We start from the raw sequence: 8,655 nt of genomic DNA, 5'->3' as shown, positions 1-8,655 counted from the left end.
CACGTACCAGCCTATCGCAAGGTAGGTGCATACGGCACAATTGCATTTGCGGTGACAGGACCGAATCGGAGTTCGGGCTTGGGAACATACCGCGCTTGCCTCCCATGCGCTCTCCGGCCGCCGATGCGAGAGCACATATGTCTCTACCCGTCCCGTCGGTGCGCGTGGGCGAAGACGGGGTCAGTTAGCTTCTCTCGAGGGGGCGGGATTCCGGGAAAGCTCCCGAAAGAGAAAGGGCGGAGCAAACTTTTTTGTTTTCTTTTCGGCCGGCCCTGCCAATCATCCGGTTGTTCCCTTCAGCGCGGTGTTCCGATGGTGGGAACCCAAGGCGTTTGGAGGTCTCAGCGCACACTTCATTTTGCAATCAGTAAACAATATTCCCTCCGTCCCGAATACTTGTCATCAAAATAGATAAAAAATATCTATCTAAACGTATTTTAGTTCAAGATACATTTCTTTTTATCCAAATCATCCGTCTGGTGTTCCGATGGTGGAAACCGAACGCGTTTGTTGAGAGCAACCAAGAGCAACTCCAATGGGATCCCATTTCGTCCGTCCATGTCCGTTTGGGTCCGCGTGGACAAAAACGACTTCCCAACGCATAGATCCATTTTCAAAAGGCATCCGCTTTGTGTCCGCGCGGACCCATTTGCGGCCCAAATTTGAGCCACATTTGGTCCGAGGGGGACACAAAACAGACGTTTTCTGCCTCCCTCTCGTCCGCCTCTGTCCTCTCCCGGTGCCGTGTGGCCCACCTGCCATCCACTTGCATAACATTTTTTTAGTGTTTGCTGAAACTGAACGGAGGGCCGGGATGAAGGGCGCGACGGCGACGCTGGCGACGGAGCTCGACGGGCTGCTCGCCATGGCGCGGGTGGCGCCGACCAGGGCGTGCCGGTGCGTCGCGCTGGCCGCGTCCATCGACCTGGGGCCGCTCGAGCAAGTGCAGCCGGTCCGGTGGCTGCATACGGGCGTAGCTAGCTAGCTCGTCGTGGCATTCGCTCTCCCCGCTCGCTCTGCCGCGCAGCAGCTGGAGCCCGGCATGGCTCGGAAGGAGCAGCTCGCCTGCTACAGCTGCCGGCCTCCCCGCTCGCGCCCAAGTTGCAGCTCCGTCCGCTTTGGTCCGTCCGTTGTAGCTCACACGCCTAGCCGCCCAGACGCGGAGCGCCGCGTACCCAGCCGCCGTGCTCGTCGCCCGCGCCGCATGCCCGGCCGCCGTGCTCGCCGCCCGCCCAGTCACCTCGCCTCGCCGCACGCCCAGCCGCCTCGCCCCGCCGCCATGTCGCGCCGCTCATCCTGCTTCGTCTTGCCGGCATGGGGTTCGAGCTCGACCGCCGGCCTCGCCCCATGCTCGCGCCCGCGCCCGGCCGGTGCTCCTGCAGACGTTGACCTCGTCTCCCCGCGCACAGCCGCTGCGAGCTGCGCTGCCCACTATGTGTTTGACAAAATGCCGGGGCAGAAATCTAAAAATGGGTCTGGCTGCCGTTGGGCACCCCGGCTGACCCAAATGAAAAAGCGGCCAAACATGTCCGCGCGGTCGACCCAGACGGACGAAAAGCGGACAAAGTGCACGTCCGTTTGGGTCGGCCCGTTGGAGTTGCTCTAATTAACAAGCGCTCCTTCGGAAGCCTCGCAACGATCAGCGCCACTTGGCGCGCTCTCAGCGATTCGTCATGTGTAGCGCTCTGGGCGCTCCCTCCTGATTTTTTTTATTTTTCCGCACGCGTTTCGGCTTTTTAAACGGTTTTTTCGGTTTTGGTTTTCCACCGGTCTTCCCTAGCCTTTTCGTTCAAAAAAATTCGAAAAATATTTTTTGCGCAAAAAAACGTGTTTTCTGTTTTCTTTTCTTTCGCGAGAGTCACTTGTTTCCGCGAGAGGCACGGCTGTGCTTTCGCGAGAGGCACGGCCGTGTTGGGGAACGTAGCAGAAATTCAAAAATTTTCCTACGTAACACCAAGATCTATCTATGGAGAGACCAGCAACGAGTAGAAAGGAGAGTGCATCTACATACCCTTGTAGATCGCTAAGCGGAAGCGTTCAAGTGAACGGGGTTGATGGAGTCGTACTCGTCGTGATTCAGATCACCGATGATCAAGTGCCGAACGGACGGCACCTCCGCGTTCAACACACGTACAGCCCGGTGACGTCTCCCACGCCTTGATCCAGCAAGGAGAGAGGGAGAGGTTGAGGAAGAATCCATCCAACAGCAGCACAACGGCGTGGTGGTGGTGGAGGAGCGTGGCAATCCCTGCAGGGCTTCGCCGAGCACCTACGGGAGAGGAGATGTGTCACGGGAGGGAGAGGGAGGCAACCAAAGGCCTTAGGTATGATTGCTCCTCCTTTTCCCCACTATATATAGGGCCAAGGGAGAGGGGGAGGGCGCAGCCTTGCCCCCTCCTCCAAGGAAGGGGTGCGGCTAAGGATGGGGAGGAGTCCATCCTCCCCAAGGCACCTCGGAGGTGCCTTCCCCCTTTAGGACTCTTCCCTCTCCAAGTTTCCTTGCGCATGGGCCTCTTGGGGCTGGTGCCCTTGGCCCATGTAGGCCAAGGCGCACCCCCTACAGCCCATGTGGCCCCCCGGGGCAGGTGGCCCCACCCGGTGGGCCCCCGGGACCCTTCCGGTGGTCCCGGTACAATACCGATGACCCCGAAACTTGTCCCGATGGCCGAAACAGGACTTCCTATATATAAATCTTTACCTCCGGACCATTCCAGAACTCCTCGTGATGTCCGAGATCTCATCCGGGACTCCGAACAACATTCGGTAACCACATACAAGCTTCCTTTATAACCCTAGCGTCATCGAACCTTAAGTGTGTAGACCCTACGGGTTCGGGAGACATGCAGACATGACCGAGACGTTCTCCGGTCAATAACCAACAGCGGGATCTGGATACCCATGATGGCTCCCACATGTTCCACGATGATCTCATCGGATGAACCACGATGTCAAGGACTCAATCGATCCCGTATACAATTCCCTTTGTCTAGCGGTATTTTACTTGCCCGAGATTCGATCGTCGGTATACCAATACCTTGTTCAATCTCGTTACCGGCAAGTCTCTTTACTCGTTCCGTAACACATCATCCCGTGATCAACTCCTTGGTCACATTTGCGCAAATGATGATGTCCTACCGAGTGGGCCCAGAGATACCTCTCCGTTTACACGGAGTGACAAATTCCAGTCTCGATCCGCATAAAACAATAGATACTTTCGGAGATACCTGTAGTGCACCTTTATAGTCACCCAGTTACGTTGTGACGTTTGATACACCCAAAGCACTCCTACGGTATCCAGGAGTTATACGATCTCATGGTCAAAGGAAGAGATACTTGACATTCGCAAAGCTCTAGCAAATGAACTACTCGATCTTTTGTGCTAGTCTTAGGATTGGGTCTTGTCCATCACATCATTCTCCTAATGATGTGATCCCGTTATCAACGACATCCAATGTCCATAGCCAGGAAACCATGACTATCTGTTGATCACAACGACCTAGTCAACTAGAGGCTCACTAGGGACATATTGTGGTCTATGTATTCACACGTGTATTACGATTTCCGGATAATACAGTTATAGCATGAATAAAAGACAATTATCATGAACAAGGAAATATAATAATAACACTTTTATTATTGCCTCTAGGGCATATTTCCAACAGTCTCCCACTTGCACTAGAGTCAATAATCTAGTTCACATTGTCATGTGATTAACACTCACAGGTCACATCGCCATGTGACTAACACCCAAGAGTTTACTAGAATCAGTAGTCTAGTTCACATCACTATGTGATTAATACTCAATGAGTTTTAAGTTTGATCATGTTGCTTGTGAGAGAGGTTTTAGTCAACGGGTCTGAACCTTTCAGATCCGTGTGTGTTTTACAAATCTCTATGTCATCTCCTAGATGCAGCTACCACGCTCTATTTGGAGCTATTCCAAATAACTGTTCTACTTGGAGCTATTCTAAATTGTTGCTCCATTATATGTATCCGGTATCTCTACTCAGAGCTATCCGGATAGGTGACAAACTTGCATCGTCGTAACCTTTACGACGAACTCTTTTACCACCTCCATAATCGAGAAAATTTCTTAGTCCACTAGTTACTAAGGATAACTTTGACCGCTGTCCTGTGAGCCATTCTTGGATCACTCTTGTACCCCTTGACTGACTCATGGCGAGGCACACTTCAGGTGCGGTACACAGCATAGCATACTGAAGAGCCTACGTCTTAAGCATAGGGGACGACCTTCGTCCTTTCTCTCTATTCTGCCGTGGTCGAGCTTTAAGTCTTAACTTCGTACCTTACAACTCAGGCAAGAACTCCTTCTTTGACTGGTCCATCTTGAACACCTTCAAGATCATGTCAAGGTATGTGCTCATTTGAAAGTATTATTAAGCATTTTGATCTATCCTTATAGATCTTGATGCTCAATGTTCAAGTAGCTTAATCCAGGTTTTCTATTGAAAAACACCTTTCAAATAACCCTATATGCTTTCTAGAAATTCTACATCATTTCTGATCATCAATATGTCAACAACATATACTCATCAGAAATTCTATAGTGCTCCCACTCACTTCTTTGGAAATACAAGTTTCTCATAAACTTTGTACAAACCCAAAATCTTTGATCATCATCAAAGCATACATTCCAACTCCGAGATGCTCACTCCAGTCCTTAGAAGGATTGCTGGAGCTAGCATACCTTTTAGCATCCTTAGGATCGACAAAAACTTTCTGATTGTATTATATACAACCTTTCCTCACGAAAACTGGTAAGGAAACTCGTTTTGATATCCATCTGCCAGATTTCATAAATACAGCTAATGCTAACATGAATCCGACGGACTTTAAGCATCGCTACGGATGAGAGAATCTCATCGTAGTCAACTCCTTGAACTTGTGAAAAACTTTTCGCCACAAGTCGAGCTTCATGGACGGTGACATTACCATCCACGTCCGTTTTCTTCTTAAAGATCCATTTATCTCAATGGATTGCCAATCATCGGGCAAGTCCATCAAAGTCCATGCTTTGTTCTGATATATGGATACTATCTCGGATTTCATGGCTTCTAACCATTTGTCGGAATTTGGGCCCACCATCGCTTCTCCATAGCTCGTAGGTTCATTGTTGTCTAGCAACATGACCTTCAAGACAGGATCACCTTACCACTCCGAAGTAGTACGTGTTCTTGTCGTCCTACGAGGTTCGGTAGTGACTTGATCCAAAGTTTCATGATCAATATCATAAGCTTCCACTTCAATTGGTGTAGGTGCCACAGGAACAATCTTCCTGTGCCCTGCCACACACTAGTTGAAGAGACGGTTCAATAACCTCATCAAGTCTCCACCATCCTCCCACTCAACTCTTTCGAGAGAAACCTTTCCTCGAGAAAGGACCCGATTCAAGAAACAATCCATATTGCTTTCGGATCTGAATTAGAAGGTATACCCAACTGTTTTGGGTTTCCTATGAAGATGCATTTTATCCGCTTTGGGTTCGAGCTTATCAACCTGAAACTTTTTCATATAAGCGTCGCAGCCCCAAACTTTTAAGAAACGACAACTTAGGTTTCTCTAAACCATAATTCATACGGTGTCATCTCATCGGAATTACGTGGTGCCCTATTTAAAGTGAATGTGGTTGTCTGTAATGCCTAACCCATGAACAATAGTGGTAATTCGATAAGAGACATCATGGTACGCACCATATCCAATAGGGTGCAACTATGATGTTCGGACACACCATCACACTATGGTGTTCCAGGCGGTATTAATTGCGAAACAATTTCCACAGTGTCTTAATTGTGTGCCAAAACTCGTAACTCAGGTATTTATCTCTATGATCATATCATAGACATTATATCCTCTTGTCACAATGATCTTCTACTTCACTCTGAAATTACTTGAACCATTCAATAATTCAGACTTGTGTTTCATCAAGTAAATATTCTCAACATCTACTCGAATCATCTGTGAAGTGAGATCATAACGATATTCACTGCATGCCTCAGCACTCATTGGATTGGACACATCAAAATGTGTTACTTCCAACAAGTTGCTATCTTGTTCCATCTTACTGAAACCGAGGCTTTTCAGTCATCTTGCCCATGTGGTATGATTTGCATATCTCAAGTGATTCAAAATCAAGTGAGTCCGAACGATCCATTTGCATGGAGTTTCTTCATGCATATACACCAATAGACATGGTTCGCATGTCTCAAACTTTTCAAAACGAGTGAGTCCAAAGATCCATCAACATGGAGCTTCTTCATGCGTTTTATACCATTATGACTTACATGGCAGTTCCACAAGTAAGTGGTACTATCATTACTATCTTATATCTTTTGGAATGAAAATGTGTATCACTACGATCGAGATTCAATAAACCATTCATTTTAGGTGTAAGACCATTGAAGGTATTATTCAAATAAATAGAGTAACCATTATTCTCCTTAAATGAATAACCGTATTGCGATAGACATAATCCAATCATGTCTATGCTCAACGCAAACACCAATCTCGGTGGTAGAGGGAGCGTGCGATGCTTGATCATATCAAACTTGGAAACACTTCCAACACATATCGTCAGCTCACCTTTAGCTAGTCTCCGTTTTATTCCGTAGCTTTTATTTCGAGTTACTAACACTTAGCAACCGAACCAGCATCCAATACCCTGGTGCTACTAGGAGTACTAGTAAAGTACACATTAACATAATGTATATCCAATATACTTCTATCGACCTTGCCAGCCTTCTCATCTACCAAGTATCTAGGGTAATGCTGCTCCAGTGGTTGTTCCCCTTATTACAGAAGCACTTAGTCTCGGGTTTGGGTTCAACCTCGGGTTTCTTCATTGGTGCAGCAGCTGATTTGCCGTTTCATGAAGTATCGCTTTGTTCCCTTGCCCTTCTTGAAACTAGTGGTTTCACCAACCATCAACAATTGATGCTCCTTCTTGATTTCTACTTTCGTGGTGTCAAACATCGTGAATACCTCAAGGATCATTTTATCTATCCCTGATATGTTATAGTTCATCACGAAGCTCTAGCAGCTTGGTGGTAATGACTTCGGAGAAACTATCACTATTTCATCTGGAAGATCAACTCCCACTTGATTCAAGTGATTGTTGTATTCAGACAATCTGAGCACAAGCTCAACGATTGAGCTTTTCTCCCTTAGTTTGCAGGCTAAGAAAATCGTCGGAGGTCTTATACCTCTTGACGTGGGCACGAGCCTGAAATCCCAATTTCAGCCCTCGAAACATCTCATATGTTCCGTGACGTTTCGAAAACGTCTTTGGTGCCTCAATTCTAAACCGTTTAACTGAACTATCACGTAGTTATCAAAACGTGTATGTTCGATGTTCGAAACATCCACAAACGACGTTTGGGGTTCAGCACATTGAGCAGTGCATTAAGGACATAAGCTTTCTACTGTCCGCATAATCGCTACTTTCAACTTTCAACTATAATTTTCTCTAGGAACATATCTAAACAGTAGAACTATAGCGCGAGCTACGACATAATTTGCAAAGGGTCTTTTGACTATGTTCAAGATAATTAAGTTCATCTTATGAACTCCCACTCAGATAGACATCCCTCTAGTCATCTAAGTGATTACATGATCCGAGTCAAACTAGGCCGTGTCCGATCATCACGTGAGACGGACTAGTCATCATCGGTGAACATCTTCATGTTGATCGTATCTACTATACGACTCATGCTCGACCTTTCGGTCTCCGTGTTCCGAGGCCATGTCTGTACATGCTAGGCTCGTCAAGTTAACCCTAAGTGTTTTCGCTGTGTAAAACTGTCTTACACCCGTTGTATGTGAACGTAAGAATCTATCACACCCGATCATCACGTGGTGCTTCGAAACGACGAACTGTAGCAACGGTGCACAGTTAGGGGAGAACACTTCTTGAAATTTTGTAAGGGATCATCTTATTTACTACCGTCGTTCTAGGCAAACAAGATGCATAAACATGATAAACATCACATGCAATCAAATAGAGTAGTGACATGATATGGCCAATATCATATAGCTCCTTTGATCTTCATCTTCGGGGCTCCATGATCATCTTGTCACCGGCATGACACCATGATCTCCATCATCATGATCTCCATCATCGTGTCTTCATGAAGTTGTCACGCCAACGACTACTTCTACTTCTATGACTAACGCGTTTAGCAATAAAGTAAAGTAGTTTACATGGCGTTCTTCAATGACACGCAGGTCATACAAAAAATAAAGACAACTCCTATGGCTCCTGCCGGTTGTCATACTCATCGACATGCAAGTCGTGAATCCTATTACAAGAACATGATCAATCTCATACATCACATATATCATTCATCACATCCTTTGGCCATATCACATCACATAGCATACCCTGCAAAAACAAGTTAGACGTCCTCTAATTGTTGTTGCATGTTTTACGTGGCTGCTATGGGTTTCTAGCAAGAACGTTTCTTACCTACGCATGAACCACCACGTGATATGCCAATTGCTATTTACCCTTCATAAGGACCCTTTTCATCGAATCCGATCCGACTAAAGTGGGAGAGACAGACACCCGCCAGCCACCTTATGCAACTAGTGCATGTTTGTCGGTGGAACCGGTCTCACGTAAGCGTACGTGTAAGGTTG

The sequence above is a fragment of the Triticum dicoccoides genome, chromosome 7B (assembly GCF_002162155.2).
Source record: "Triticum dicoccoides isolate Atlit2015 ecotype Zavitan chromosome 7B, WEW_v2.0, whole genome shotgun sequence".
NCBI lineage: Eukaryota > Viridiplantae > Streptophyta > Magnoliopsida > Poales > Poaceae > Triticum > Triticum dicoccoides.
The sequence above is the reverse complement of the archived record's forward strand: the minus strand, read 5'-3'. Positions refer to the sequence as shown.